The following is a 15,554-nucleotide window of genomic DNA, read 5'->3' on the forward strand; positions in this document are numbered from 1 at the left end:
GATGTAGATTTTTCATTTGTAATTCTTCTACAAAGTTTGGAAAATTCAGAAAAAGCATCATTTTTTCTTTTTAGAAAAATCACCCATGTAAATCGAGAATAGTCATCTACTATAACAAAAGCATACTTACTACCATTCAAACTTTGAATTCTAGATGGTCCAAATAGATCTAAATGTAAAAGTTCAAGAGGACGTTTTGTTAAAACTATATCTTTTGCTTTAAAAGAACTCTTGATTTGTTTATCCATTTGGCAGGTATCACATAAGTGATCCTTCTTATATGGTATTCTAGGTAGGCCTCTAACAAGATCATTCTTGGATAACTTGGAAATAATTTTAAAATTAACATGTCCAAGTCTCTTGTGCCATAACCATTGAATTTCATTTGAAACAATAAGACATTTTTCATTAAAAGTGGGTAACTCATCTAGATAAAGTTCATACACATTGTTCCTTCTTTTACCTTTAAAAATGATCTTTTTAGATTGAAAATCAGAAATTAAGCATAAATCATGTTTAAAAGAAACAAGAAAACCTTTATCACATAATTGACTAATTGATAATAAATTATGCATTAAACCATCTACTAAAAGAACATTTTCTATCAAGAAAAATTTTGGATTACCAATATTACCAATACCTATTACTTTTCCCTTGTTATTGTCACCAAAGGTGACGGTTCCTCCATCCTTATTTTGGAGGGTGAAAAATAACTCTGGCCTTCCAGTCATATGTTTGGAACAACCGCTGTCCAATATCCATTTGCTCCTTATTTTGTGTACCTACAACAAAATTAGAAGACAAAGCATTTAACCCCTTTCTATTTTTGGGTCCATGAGAGTTAGTCTTAGGAACCCATATCCATTTGGATTTTGGTTTCCTTTGATAATAAATATTCTTTTTATAAAAAGATTTAGCATTTTTAGAGTAATCATGTCTAGGCTTATAAACATTATAAGTTCCATGATTAGATGCATTTCTAAAAAAATTAGTTCTTTGAACAAATGGTTGAGAATATTGTCTTTGATTCTTCACCACATAGTTTGGTCTATTTTGAGTATCAAAGAAGCTATATCCCAATCCGGTTTTATTAACCGAGCATCTTTGAGAACCAATAAGTCTTTTTAGATTCTCTTGACCATTTGTGAATTTGGTCACTATAGAAAGAAGATCATTTGATTTTTCTTTTAGACTAGTTATTTCTTTTTGTAAGAGATTGGTTCTAATTCCAATTTCTTTTATCTCAAATGCTTGACAAGAATTTTCCTTCTTAAGATCTTCTATCTCTTGAAGTAACACTTTGTTTTGAGAGTCAAGAGTTGAATTTTCATTTTTTAACTCTTTGTTTTTAGAACTTAGACTCTTAAATTTAGCATATAAATCATTAAATGCTTCTAATAAATCATCATAGTCAAATTGATTTACCGAGTCTTCTTGTGCTACAAAGCACATGTTGGCAACTTCTTCATTTGATTCTTCATCGGAAGAGGAGTCACTATCATCCCAACATGCTTGAAATGCCTTTTTCTTCTTGAATTGGTCCTTGGGCTTGATTTTGAGAAGAGGACAATCTTTCTTGATATGTCCTGCCTTTTTGCAATTAAAGCACTTGACTTCATTTGGATTGGAAGAATCTGCTTTCTTTACCTTTCTTTGAAATCTTTCTCTTTTGATGAATCTTTTGAATTGCCTTGTGATGAGGGCAATATCTTCATCTTCATCTTCTTCTGAATTTTCAGAGTCAGACATAGCCTTAAAAGCAAGAGATTTCTTCTTTGGTTGTTCTTCTTGTTTGTCTTGAAGTTGGACTTCATATGTCATTAAGTTACCAACCAAATCTTCAAGAGTGAGAGTGTTTAAATCATTTGCTTCTTCAATTGTTGTGGTTTTTCTCTCCCATTCAGGAGTTAAACACCTTAGAATTTTTCTGACTAAATCCACTTGTGAATATTCTTTTCCAAGGGATTTCAGAGTGTTAGTGATATCGGTCATTCTTGTTACTATGTCCGATATAGATTCATTTTACTTCATTTTAAACAATTCAAATTTATGAACTAAAGAAGCGATTTTAGATTCCTTTACCTTTGACGTACCTTCGTGAGTCATGAGAAGAGTATGTCAGATTTCATTTGTTGTAGAGCATTGAGAGATGCGATTGAACTCTACCTTGTCAACGACACAATATAATGCATTCATAGCTTTGGCATTAAGTGAAGCAGTCTTCTTTTCTTCATCGGTCCATTGGCTGAAATCATTTGATGGCATTTGGTACTTTTCTAAAACAACTCTCTAAATTTCGAGATCCATGAATTGCAAGAATATTGTCATTCTCACTTTCCAGTATCCATAGTTTGTTCCGTCGAAAAGAGGAGGACAAACAGATGAGCATCCTTCTTTGTGCTGAGATGTTGTAGTTGCCATGCTAGATGATGGTCAAATCAAAATGATAGCAAACCTGCCCTGATACCAAATGAAAGTGCAGTAGGATCGAGGCAACGAGCACTAGAGGAGGGGGTGAATAGTACTTTTATAAATCGTTTGAGGAATTTTGACGGATTTTTCAATTCGCAAAGTAATCACACAAAGAACACAATAATTTATCCTGGTTCGGTCTTTCCCGACCTACATCCAGTCCCCAAGCAAAACCAGCTTGAGATTTCCACTATCAACCTTGTGTAAGTACAAGATCATACAGACCAAATCCGGTCCCACTTTCAGTAATACACCTACTGAAAGCAAACAACTCATTTAAACCAAGGAGTCCTTCCTTTTACAGAAAATTGAAATAAGTAACAACTCACAAAACAACCTATGAGCCCTTCTTATGAATGCAAATGAGATGCAATTGGATTTTGAGGTTGTTGAAGTACTCTACTCACGAATTCACTGTCTCTCAAAGGAATTTGAGTGAAAAACTGAAGTGAAAAATATCACGTGAGTGAGAAAATGAATATAAGTGAAAAGCAAAGAGTAATTGATTCAAATTGATTAAATTGCAGTGCTTTTGAGTGTAAAATGCACTCATATTTATAGTTGAAATATTTCATACGTTGAGGGTATGAAGGGGTGTCAAAACAGTCCATTTTGAACGATCAAAACATTTGAAAAATGAAAAAACACGCCTTTTTAAAGTTTCAGGAAAAATGGCAAAATTAGTCGACTGGAACAGTAGTTAGTCGACTGATAATTAGCTATTAGTAGACTGACAGTTATCGTCGGTCGACTGATCTGTTTATCGAGCCATTTGAAAATCTAAACTTTTGAAACTTAGTCGACTAGAGAAAAAATTAGTTGACTGATAATATCATCAGTAGACTGAAAAACCTTTCAGTCGACTGTTGCTAAATTTTTCTGAAAATACATGTTCTGTTCAGTCGACTGATAAAATCATTAGTCGACTGCTGCTAAATTTCCATAAAACAGACATTCTGTCTGGTCGACTGATAAAGTCATTAGTCGACTAATTTGACAAAAATGACATTTTGTTTAGAAAATTTGGCGCGAAAGAATTAGTCGACTGGTGAGTCTATTGGTCGACTAATAAACATAAAAATTTAAGAAAAGAGTTTTCTAAAAAGATTTTCATGAAGGATTCTTTTAAAAAAGTTTTTCTAAAGACTTTTTAGCTGAAATGCAACCGAAATATGCACTCTAAGTAAAGCTCTTACAAGAATTTAAGACATTAAACAAAATTTTACATTTGCATATAAGTCTTCAAAGATTTTGCATCGAGTTCTTCAATGCTTGTCATATTTCTTTATTGCCTTAGCTGAAATGCAGTTGATTCACTTGCTCATCATCAAAACCTTGTACTTGAAGTATCATATACGGCTTCATTGTCGTAACAGAATTCCTTCCTAAATATTTCCAAATAAGCAAGACAAATCAGTTCGAATGAGCCATCACTAGCTTCTGTGAGAGTGAAGGTGAACAATTTCATGAATCTTGAGAAAGAATGAAGGAACTCATTCAGAGATGCCCATACCATCATGTCGCGAGGTGGCAGGTTCTATAGTGTTTCTATGATGGTTTATCGAAAAGGAACTGCCAACTCATTGATTCATCCTATGGGAGCAGCATTCTTTTAAAGAGTGAGGATGAGGCATGGCATTTTTTTGACACGCTAGCAGAAAATTCTCTTCATCATTCATCCTCATCTTCCTTTTCTTCCTCTCATGCTGAGAGGGGCACACTGAGTATTTTAAAGAAAGGTGGATTATTGGAAGTGGGTCGACTTGACGCAATGCAAAGTCAAGTTAATCTGCTTAATCGTAAGGTGGATCAGCTTCTCACCAGTCCCCTGATGCGTCAGTCGTCGGTGTGTGCTCTATGTCACAGTCCATCTCATGAGGTTACTGTCTGCCCTTTGGTACCTCAATACCCCGAATTTGTGACAGAGCAAGTTCAGGCAGTGAAGGGTTTCAATGGCCCTCAGAATAATCCTCATTTTGCCATATACAATTCAGGGTGGTGGAATCATCCGAATTTTTCTTGGAGGCAGCCAGCAGGACTGCCCAGACACCACGTCCAGCCTCAGCAACAGTCTTATCAAGGTCAGTCTTTTTCTTAGTCTCAGTCTCAGTTTGCACCTGTCGAACCTTCTCAAGAGTCGCAACGACAGTCATCAGTGGAGGAACGTTTATTGAGGATTTGTGAGGATATGAAGACATCTAATGATAAGAATCAACAGAGATATGATCAAACGTTCCAAAAATATGACCAGATACTGAGTTTGCACACCCAGTCTCTAGTCAAGCTAGAGACGCAAGTGGGGCAATTGGCAGTCACTTAATAGGAGATTGGAGGGGACCTTATCGAGTCAGCCATTGCAAAATCCTAAGGGTAAGGCACCAGTCATGGGAAGTCTTTTTGCTTCTAAGGATGAGCATAGTCAAGCTAAATCTGTTATGGCATTGCGTAATGGATGTAATTTTCATGCCTTAGGACCCAGCAGGACGACAGAGTAGCCGGTATATCCTGAGCATTCTACTTCAGCTTAGTCGTCCATCCCAGTTAGTCATTATCAGGATAAGGGTGCATCCTCTCGACAGAAAGAGGAGTCACCAATGTATATTCCCAAACCACCCTATTCTGGAGCCTTAGAGATGTCGGCAGGTAGCAATCCTGCCAAGGTGCAGGACATGCTTGAGATTTTCAAGAATATTCAGATTAACCTTCCACTTCTAGATGTCATTAAGCAAGTGCCCGCATATGCAAAATTCCTTAAAGAGCTTTGCACTCAAAAGAGAAAATGCAGAGAACCCCCCCCCCCCCCCACCACCAAGGTCGTGCTAAATCAGTAGGTGAGTCAGGAGCATCATACACCACCTAAGTTGCAAGACCCTGGTGCACCTGTGATCGTTGCAAAATTTTTTCTTTCTTCCTTTTTAGGGAAAAGAGCAAAACTCTCGCAAGGTCTCACTTGACCTTTTAAAAATAGATTTTAAAATAACTCGCCTCCATTTTAGAAAAAATGTTGGAAAATGGAGAGACGGGATTCGCTCGTCGGTACGAGGTTCAATCGTTCCTGACGCCTTTACCAGGGGTAATCGAACCAAGGATCGAATTTATGTCTTTGTTTTGCTCAAATTTATCTAAGAAATTATTCTAAGCCCTAAATGCACATAGAATCAGGCTTGTGCTATGATTTTGAACTTAAAAATATATATGCTTTTGAAAATGCTTCAAAGATTTAGATTTTTCCAAGTGATTTTGAAATGGATTTGAAAATATCCTTTTAGAAATGACTTTGAAGTTCAGAAATTGATTTTGTATTGAGGAGTTGGAATTCAAAATGAATTTGAACTGAAAGTTTGAAATTGAATTCAAAGTTAAGAAATTTGAAATATGAATTGATGCTAAATCAAATTTGGAGTTGATTTTTGAATTTAGAATTAAATTCAAAATCAAACTTGGAATTTTGAAATTGCTTTTAGAATTGAAATTGAAAATCAGAATTAGATTTGAAGTTGGAAATTAAAATTGAACTTTGAATTTAAAATTGAAGAATTGAAATCTAAAAGTGAAAATATAATTAAATTTGAAAATCAAGTTGGGAATTAGAAATTGAAATTGAAATTGAAATTGAAATTGAAATTGAAATTGAAATTGAAATTGAAATTGAAATTGAAATTGAATTTTTGATTTGAAATAAGAATCGAGAATTGAAATGAAATTAAGAATTGAAATTTGAAAAATAGAAAATTTGAAATTGACATTTGAATTTGAAAATGGAATTCAAATTTTAGAATTTGAAATTTGAATGAAATAGAAAATTGAAATTAAATTTTGGAAGAAAATGAAAAATCAAAATTGAAAATCAAAATTTGGAATTTAAAATTTGAAAATGGAGGATTAAAATTGATTTTAAAATTGAAATAAAATCAATATTTGAAATTTAAATAGGAAATTGTAGCTAATATTTGAAATGAAAAATGAAGTTGAAATTAGAATTTCAAAAATGGAAAAGGAGAATAAAATTGAAATTTGAAATAGAATTTAAAATTGAATGAAATTGAACATGAAATTAAAAAGAAAAAAAATCTTTGAATTTGATGATGGAAATTGAAAATGGTTTTAAAAATTTGAAATAAAATTTATTTTTTAAAATCATTTCGAAAATCACTTGGAAATTTGAAAATAACTTGAAATAATCTAAAAGAAAATGATGCAATTCTATCTTAAATAATGAATGCATTAAAGGAATTTGTTGGAATTTAAAAGCAAATCCCATTCTTTAATAGAATTAAAATAAGATTAAATTTTAATATATTCATGACTATGGTCACAAACATATTCTAATTTAATCTTTATTTAAATTCTAATAAAGAATGAAATAAATTTTTGTACCTTTATAGAATTAAAATAAAATTAAATTTTCATATATTTATGACTATGTCCACGAATATACTTCAATTTAATCTTTATTTTAGATTCTAATAAAGGGAAAAATGTTTTTTTCTTGAAATATGATGATTTTTGAAAAAGACTTAAGAGTGTAAGTCGATTTTGTATTTTAATAAAGAATAATAATTCTAAGTATTATTCATATTCTGACTATAACTGTAAATATGAACTTTACTCAGTTTTATTTATCCTTTATTAAATGGTGTATGTGTCATTCATGTTTTCCATAGTGAATTTCTTAAAAAGAAAAAAAAATGAATGAAATACATCAATTACAGAATTTAATCTAAATGCTCATTCATTCTAAACTAAGCATAAAATAAAATTCTCATTAATGTATTATTACAACACTTGAATGAATTTATATCAATTGAAAATAAAGAAAAGAAAAATCCTGCAAAATGATTAAACATTTTAGAAATAAATGTAGGCATTTGTGGATTTTCTTCAATTATTGAAAAAATAAGAAACAACATAATTTAGCCTTTTTATGACCCAAAAAAGAAAAAAAAATCCATAAACATATTAGAAATTGATGAAATTTGATTTAAAAGTTCCTAATAACCTTAAACGTATCCTAGAATAAAAAAATTCAGAAAACGTTTGGAGGAAAACCCGAATTTGGTTTTTTTTATCCAAGTAAAATAAGATATTTCAAAATTGAGAGATATAAATCGAACCTGTCAGAGTATTTCGAATGAATGAAAGCCTAAAACAACTCTGATTGATCTAAAAATTAATTTTATAGATTCCTAACTCCTCAAGGAAGCATCTACCTTTTACAGATCTAAAAAATCATTTTTAAAAGTCGAGATATGAACAAAACATTGAACAATAAATTTTGAAATCAGGAAATTGAGCTTTGACAGATAAGTTTATGTAATTTTTGAGTTTTAGGGACTAAACTGATTCAATTTCTCTCAAATTTGTGAGATACGTTTCTTAGTTCAACCATAAAATATTTTCAATTTACAAATCTAGAAAATGATCTTCCATTAGGGAGATCCCATCTAATCAAGTTGGTCAAAAATCTGTAAAAGTCTGTGAAAGAAAAATCAATAGGTTTCTGATTTTTTATCTAAATGACAAATGAAAACTTAATAAAAATTTATAAACATTGGTGTGCATAAACTAGCCATACTAAAGATAAAACTCATTTTTACAGATCTAAAAAATGATCTCCCATTAGAGAGATATGAATTCAACAAGTTGGTTTTAAGTCAGAATAATGCCTAAAATTGCAAACAGAAAAGGTTCTGACTTAAAATGCAAAAAAAAAAAATATTCCATAGAAATGGATAACAATTTAAATTAAAAAAATATATATTTAGATGAAGAAGATCCGTTTTACAGATTTCAAAAATGATCTTCCATTAGGGAGATATGACTCCAACAAAATGGGTTAAAAATCAAACCTTAAAAGTGACACAGTATAACAGGGTTGCAGTTTTTGACTAAAAACAGATATGAAAACACCATAAAAAATGATAAAAATTATTGTGAACAAACTAGACTCAATGCGAAATACATCCCTTTTTACAGATTTAAAAGATCATCTCTGGTTGGGGAAAAATAATTCCAACAAGTTGGTCTAATTTCAGGCCAAATGCGGATGAGGTTAAATAGTAGGGTCTGAATCCCGATTTTTTTGAGGAATCAAACTAACTCATAATGATCTGATTTTTGGTGGAGATCTAAAAAACATATGTATAATGATGTAATAAAAAAATTAAATCAAAATAACATCTAATTATATATGAGATGATGAAAGCAAAAATAGACCAGAATTGAAAATATCATCTCAACACAATTGAATGAAATAGAATCTCAAAAATGAATTGATCCAATGATCAAAATGTGAGATCTATCATTCTATATCATTGATGAAAATAAAAATGATATAAAAACATAAATGAAAGCATATAAAATGAAATCAAAAGCATTGGGGCATAAATTGAAATTGATTTTGCCCATAGAATATGGAATTTAATTGATTGAAGATCAAATCTCAATTCTAAATGGCTAGAAATGAAAATGCATAAAGTAAATAGCAAATTGAATGGATCAAACATAGAAAATAGAAATTAACCAAGAACTAAACTAGATCGACATTTCTATCTACATGAAATTGAAAGAAAATGCAAGAAAGAAGAGAAGAAAGGGGGGGGCGGGTGAGAAATTTTAAAAAATAGAAAGAAAAAAGAAAAATCAAAAGAGAAGGAGAGAGAGGGCCTACCTTGGGCTTCTTCTTCTTTGCTCCAGCCACCAATCCAAGCTTGAACCACAAATGCAAAGGAGGAGAGTTTTCTTCTTTGAAAAACAAGTCAACCTCCAAGGGGAAGGAAGGAGAGAGAGAGGGGAGAAGAAGGGAAAGAGAGAATTCTTTTGTTCTCTCAATTTCTCAACTTTTCAACTTATGAGAAAAGAGACCCTCAGGGGGTCTATTTATAGTTGAGAATGAGGATGACTTTTGCAAAATGATAGATATGAGACTAAAAAATCTCAAGAAGGAGGTGCCAAACCCATGTGGGCATTGCTTTTGTTTTCAAATGGGCATAAATGCCATTTCATAAAGTCTTTGACACATGACACCCATCTTGCACATGGGTGCCCATGTGGCAAAAAGGGGCTCACATGGGGTTGGCGCCAACCCCATGTGGGTCTTTTCTATTTTGTTAAATGGGCAAAAGTGCCCTTTTGTCAAATAAATTGACACATGGCACCCTCTTGCACCATGTGAGTCATTTTTTGATTTTATAGATGGGCAAAATAGGCTTTCTTTTGAAAATTTGACACATGGCATCATCTTGTGGGTGATGTTCATGTGGGTTTCTAAAAGCAAATAGGTTTTTAAAGGTTTTGTTAAAAACAATTTTTTGATTTTTGATTTTGAAAATACCAAGTGGCACCTCTTTGAAAATTATATTTTTTTTATTTTTGATTTTAAGAAATTAAGATGAAAGGGGAATGAAATATGAAAATGAAAAGAGGATTTTTGGAAATAATTGAACTTTCAAAAATTCAGTCCTTGATTTATAAAATCCAAATTGGGTAAAAACCGGTTCGAGTTTGAAATTTTGAGAAAAACACTAATTTTGGTTTTTGAAATTTCAAAGATTGTTTTGAAATTGGGGATAAAAATCTGATCTTGATTTTAAATTTAAAATCCCCAAATTGATTTTGAATAAAAATTGGATTTTGAAATTGGATCTGAATCCATTTGACATTTCAAAATCCAAATTGAATTTTTAACTGGATCCAGGGCATTTTTCAAAAGGTTTTTGAAAATCAAAGGTTATTTTTTAATTTATGGATAAAAATTGGATTTTGATTTTGAATTTGAAATCTCCAAATTGATTTTGAATAAAAGTTGGATTTTGATAATGGATCTAGATCCATTTTGACATTTTGAAATCCAAACTGAATTTTGAACTGGATCCAAGGTGTTTTTCAAAGGATTTTACAAAATGATGGATTTTAATTTGAAATCCAAAGATTGATTTTTAAATTTAGGATAAAAATTGAGTTTTGAAAAGGATCTAGATTCGAAATTTTGAAAAAGATTGGATATGGATCTCGATTTGAAGGAAATTTGGTTTGAAATGGGAATCGAACCCTGAATATGGATTTCTAAAGAATTAAAAATGGAACAACCCCAAATTCATAATAAAATTGGGATATTTGATTTTGGATCTTAGATCCAACTTAGAGGATAAAATTGGATCTTGGATCTAGATCAGAATTCAAGAAGTGAATACTGAATCTCAGATGTTTAAACGAATCAGAGTTCAAAAATTGATTGAATTAAATTTCTAAACAGATCAGAAGGTGGATCCAGACTGAAATGGATCCGAAATAGCTTAATTAGATCCTGGATATCTGATGAGATATTCAAGGTTAAATGAATAAATTGGACTCTGGATTTGGATCTCTGAATGAATTAGATGAAAAATCTAGGTTCGGCAAGAAATTAGACATTAGATCCAGCATTGGATCTAATATCCAAATTGAAATGGAGTGGATCTCAGATATTGATAAAATATTGGATGAACGAATTGATCCAAGTCCAAATTTGGGGTCTGTCCCAGTTCAAAAATTGTTGGAAACAGTGTCCTGGATAATTTTATTTTTTGGGGTCTTCGCCCTGCAGGGGCAGAAACACGGTACTAGACTGGTCTGAACTAATTTGAATTAGATTGGATTGGAATTAACTGAATCTGAAACCAAATATACTCAAATGAACTAAATTCGGAGCTAAAACACTAGCTCAACCAGCTGAGGTTATCTCAATTTGGACTGAATTGAGCTGAAATGAGTTAAAATGAAGGTCTGAGTGTGTAAAAAGTGGTTTTGAACTGAAACTGGACCATTCAAACTCTTGATACACTTATGTTAGACTCCTGGAGATAGGATCTACTGGATTTGGTTGACTCAAGGATAGACTGGTTAAATTTTAAGCTAAAAATGAGCTTATTTTATGAGAAATACACTAATTTTAGCTGAAATGGATTGAGAAATTTCATCATGAGCTCAATGGGGCTAGAAATGACTGACATTCTAATTTTTCTGAACTTAGAATGAGCTCGGCTAAGTCTGACAGATGAAAGGCTAAGGGTGACTCAGGGGTAAAATGGTAATTTTATTGATAAAGTAAGGGTAGATTGATCTCTAGACTGGGATAATCCTAGGGGTGAGACTCGATACTGCCTTGCAGGGGTTTGACATCTGTGGATGAAATGTTCGGAGTGAATTTGGAAATTTTGGGGTGTTTACAGTGCCTATCATTTCATGTATGATCAGGAAAATCAAGGTGGAGCGAGCACTGCTAGATCTAAGATTGAGCATCAATATTCTTCCTGGTTTCTTCTATGACTACTTTGGATAATGGGCGATGAAGTCGACACCCATGACCCTTCAGCTAGCTGACTATTCTGTAAAGGTGCCTCGCGGTTCTTGAGGACATGCTAGTGAAGGTTGAGGATTTTTACTTCCCAGTCGACTTTGTCATTTTCGATATAAAGGGCATTGATGGAAAGAGACAAACTGATGCAATGGTACGGTATGGACTCGGTACACACCGATCCAGGATCCAAACGGATCTAAACGCATGTGGAAGCTTAAACAACAGAGAGTCTAGACAAAACTCTGAAAAATAGATTTTTGGGACCTGTGTGCTCTATTTCGATAAAGATGATCCAAATAAAAGTCGTGCGCGACTCACACAACTTTCCAATGAATCCAGAAACACCAAATTTGGAGAAGGAATGTCTGCTCCACGGACTCAGAACCGGGAATGATAAACAAGTCCAACACAGACTATCGGATTCCACGGACAGACTGTTTGAAGGAATTTTTGGACCTGCAAACATTAGATTTTGCGAAAACTCACAACTGACAAAATGAATCTCATATCTAGACCTTTCCAAAACACCAAAGATTAAAATTTTCTAAAATTCCTACAACCTGCTATAAATTTTTGAAGTTATAAAATGGTAATAGTTAACGAGCATGAAACCAAAAACTCCAAGAAAAATAACAGTAGCAGAAATCAATATTTTCAGAGCATAAAAACAATGATTCAACAAAATCTCCAAACATAAAAGATGTAGATTTAGATATTAGATTTTCACAAAATCAAAAAAAATCTAAATTTCATGTAGGGAATCTTTCAATAACGAGAAAATACTGAACACAACTATGACGGTTCTGTAGCAGAAAAGAGACAGTGGACTTCTGTCAGTCTGACATCTTTGACAGACAAATTCAGGGGTACAAATGAACGAATCTCAAAAATCTTTCAACTACAAGGTTGTAGAAAATTGTCTTAGCTTTCCAAGAAGCTAAAAAACGTGAAAATTTATTCATAAATGAGTCTGACACGGATGTTTTATCAGAGATGCCTCTGTTATTTTATAACAACATTTTGGTCTTTTTGAAAGGATCCGAGTTCATTCATACACAACATTAATCCGAAAGAACTTGAGATCAAATGAGACTAATCATAACATAAAATACTTCTAAGCATGTATTCGTAATTCTCTAATAATCTAATACAACTTAGCAACGATAAATCAAGAACAATCACAACACAAATGCGAATAAGAGTAGCAAAGGACTAGAATAAAGAACCAATGGTGATATCCGGGCTGAAATCGATAATCGCCATCGTTGGGAAGCAACCGATGTCACAAGATGAACCACGAACAGTAGGGATGGACTAACAACCACCATGAACAAGTTCAGCACAGCCACCACGAATGGAACCTCTCACAAGTTCAACTTCTTAAACTCACAAGGAACAAACGTTTCTTCCTTTCTCACAAAGGCACCACATTCAAAAGTTTCTCTCAAGCTCCAACCAGCCACCACCAAGAACCCACAAATTTTCAAAAAGAAGGAGCAGCCTTCATTGCCTTGGTCGACCTCCCTAATTAAGGACCTTGATGCTTGGGAAGGGCCATATTAAAGAGGGAATGGGCCTTCCCAAGCCTTGCGCCAAAAACGAGCGTGCAAGGCCTCGTTCTTGCCAAGACCTATTAACTCACCAATAGTCTATTTTTGACTTTGGACTGGTCAAAACAAATTTGAATGAGGTCCAAGATGGACCACACCAAAGTGGCGCCACCTAGGACCCCCCTCTAAAGACAGATCATGATCGAGATCCAAACAGGCTACGAACTGGATCCTGTACCAACACAAAAGAGAAGCGAATTTACGAAAAAATAAAAACTACCGTTGGACCCCATACACCCTCTAGTACCGCAAAAAACATTCCTATAGGGTACCAAAACTATCCGGATTTGTAGAATCCAGCTCCTAAAAAAATATAAAAAAAAAGATTACATGACACGACAATTGTTGAAACAAAGTCCAAAATACGATTCCACAATGGAATCGAGATAATAAAAGGAGCACAACCAACATAAGCTAATTGGGAAATCCACTAGGATCAGGGACGTCCTGCAAGCATGTGGATCACCTTGGGTAGCGATGTCCAGAACGGGTTTGGATATTTGGATTGGGATCTAAATCCACTTCTGTCTTTGGATGCTCTGCATCATCCCCCCCAGGTTGAAAATGCTTCATCCTCGAAGTCGACTCCTCACCTTCAGCATCACCACGGTACCGCTCCAAGTGTTTGACGTTGAACACGTTCAAAGTTTTGAATTGAGGCGGCAACTGAACCCTATAAGCATTAGAATTAATGATGTCAGTAACTGCACAAGGACCAATGCGCTTAGGCGCCAACTTACCATACAACTTAGGAGGTAAACATTATTTAGTAAGAGTAACCCATACCAGATCTCCAAGTTCAAACAATACCTATCGATGCTTCTTATCGTAGCTTGCTTTATACTTACTGATGTTGTCTTGAAGATTTAAATGTACTTGTTCATGAATATCTTGCAACAAAGAAACACGATCTTGAACAAAAATTTAAAACAGGACCAATAGCAGAAATAAGAGCTAAGTCAACAGGAGAACAAGGATTAAAACCATACAAAACAGTAAAAGGGCTAAATCCAGTAGAACGATTAACAGACTTATTAAAAGCAAATTTAGCTTGTGCAATTATTTGAGACCATGACATTGGTTTATTATTAATTAAAGCTCACAACAAATTTCCTAAAGACCGATTAACAACTTCAATTTGACCATCGGTCTGAGGATGATGCACAGTGCTAAATTGTAGATTGGTTCCTTACTTTTTTCATAATTGTCGCAAAAAATGACCTATAAATTTAACATCTCTATCTGAAGTGATAGTTTTCGGAATGCTATGTAATTTGTAAATTTCCTTGAAAAACAAATCCGAAATATGAGATGCATCCATGGTTTTTCTACATAGAATAAATAGAGCCATTTTTGTTTATCGATCGACGACCACAAAGACAGAATCAAGACCATGAGAGGTCTTAGGTAACCCTACCACGAAATCCATAGTTATATCTTGCCAATGTTTCTCAGGAATAGGCAACGGCAAATATTACCCAACATTTGTGACATTTCCTTTCGCGATATGACATGTATGACATTTTTTCATGAATCTATTCACATCCTTTCGCAGATGAGGCCAGAAATATGTTGAAGACACCAATGTTGAGAAACTCTGTTTTGATGTCACATAATATGATACACTGTCTTATTTGATTTCATATAATATGATAATATGTCTTCTTGAAAAATGTTATATTATGACTGGATATGCTTTGCCATATATCTAACGAGTATTTGATGCAAGGATATCTCACCCAAAAAGGATGGAGACCTCCTGTTCAAGTACAACTATGGTGCAATCATACTCCATGAAGAAAAAGCTTGTTGAGCCATGCACTCCTAAAGACCATTTAAAGGGATCGGCTTCCTCAAGTTGAAGATTTTTTCTTCTTTAGAGTCATATGTAACAGAACCTTCAGAAGCATGCATATTGCATATTACATACTCACTCATAAAAGCTATTTCATAAAAGTATACGATAGTTTCAAAAAGCTCATTTTTGAAAACAAATAATTGTACCTTCTTACAACCCTTTATGAAAAAGGTATTTTGACATGATTTCAAAATATAATAATTGTACCTTATATCATATACAAGACAACTTGAAAAGTAATGATTTTAAAAGTAGGAAAAAGACAAAACATGAAATC

The sequence above is a fragment of the Nuphar pumila genome, chromosome 6, assembly GCF_984573655.1.
Source record: "Nuphar pumila chromosome 6, dmNupPumi1.hap1.1, whole genome shotgun sequence".
Lineage (NCBI taxonomy): Eukaryota > Viridiplantae > Streptophyta > Magnoliopsida > Nymphaeales > Nymphaeaceae > Nuphar > Nuphar pumila.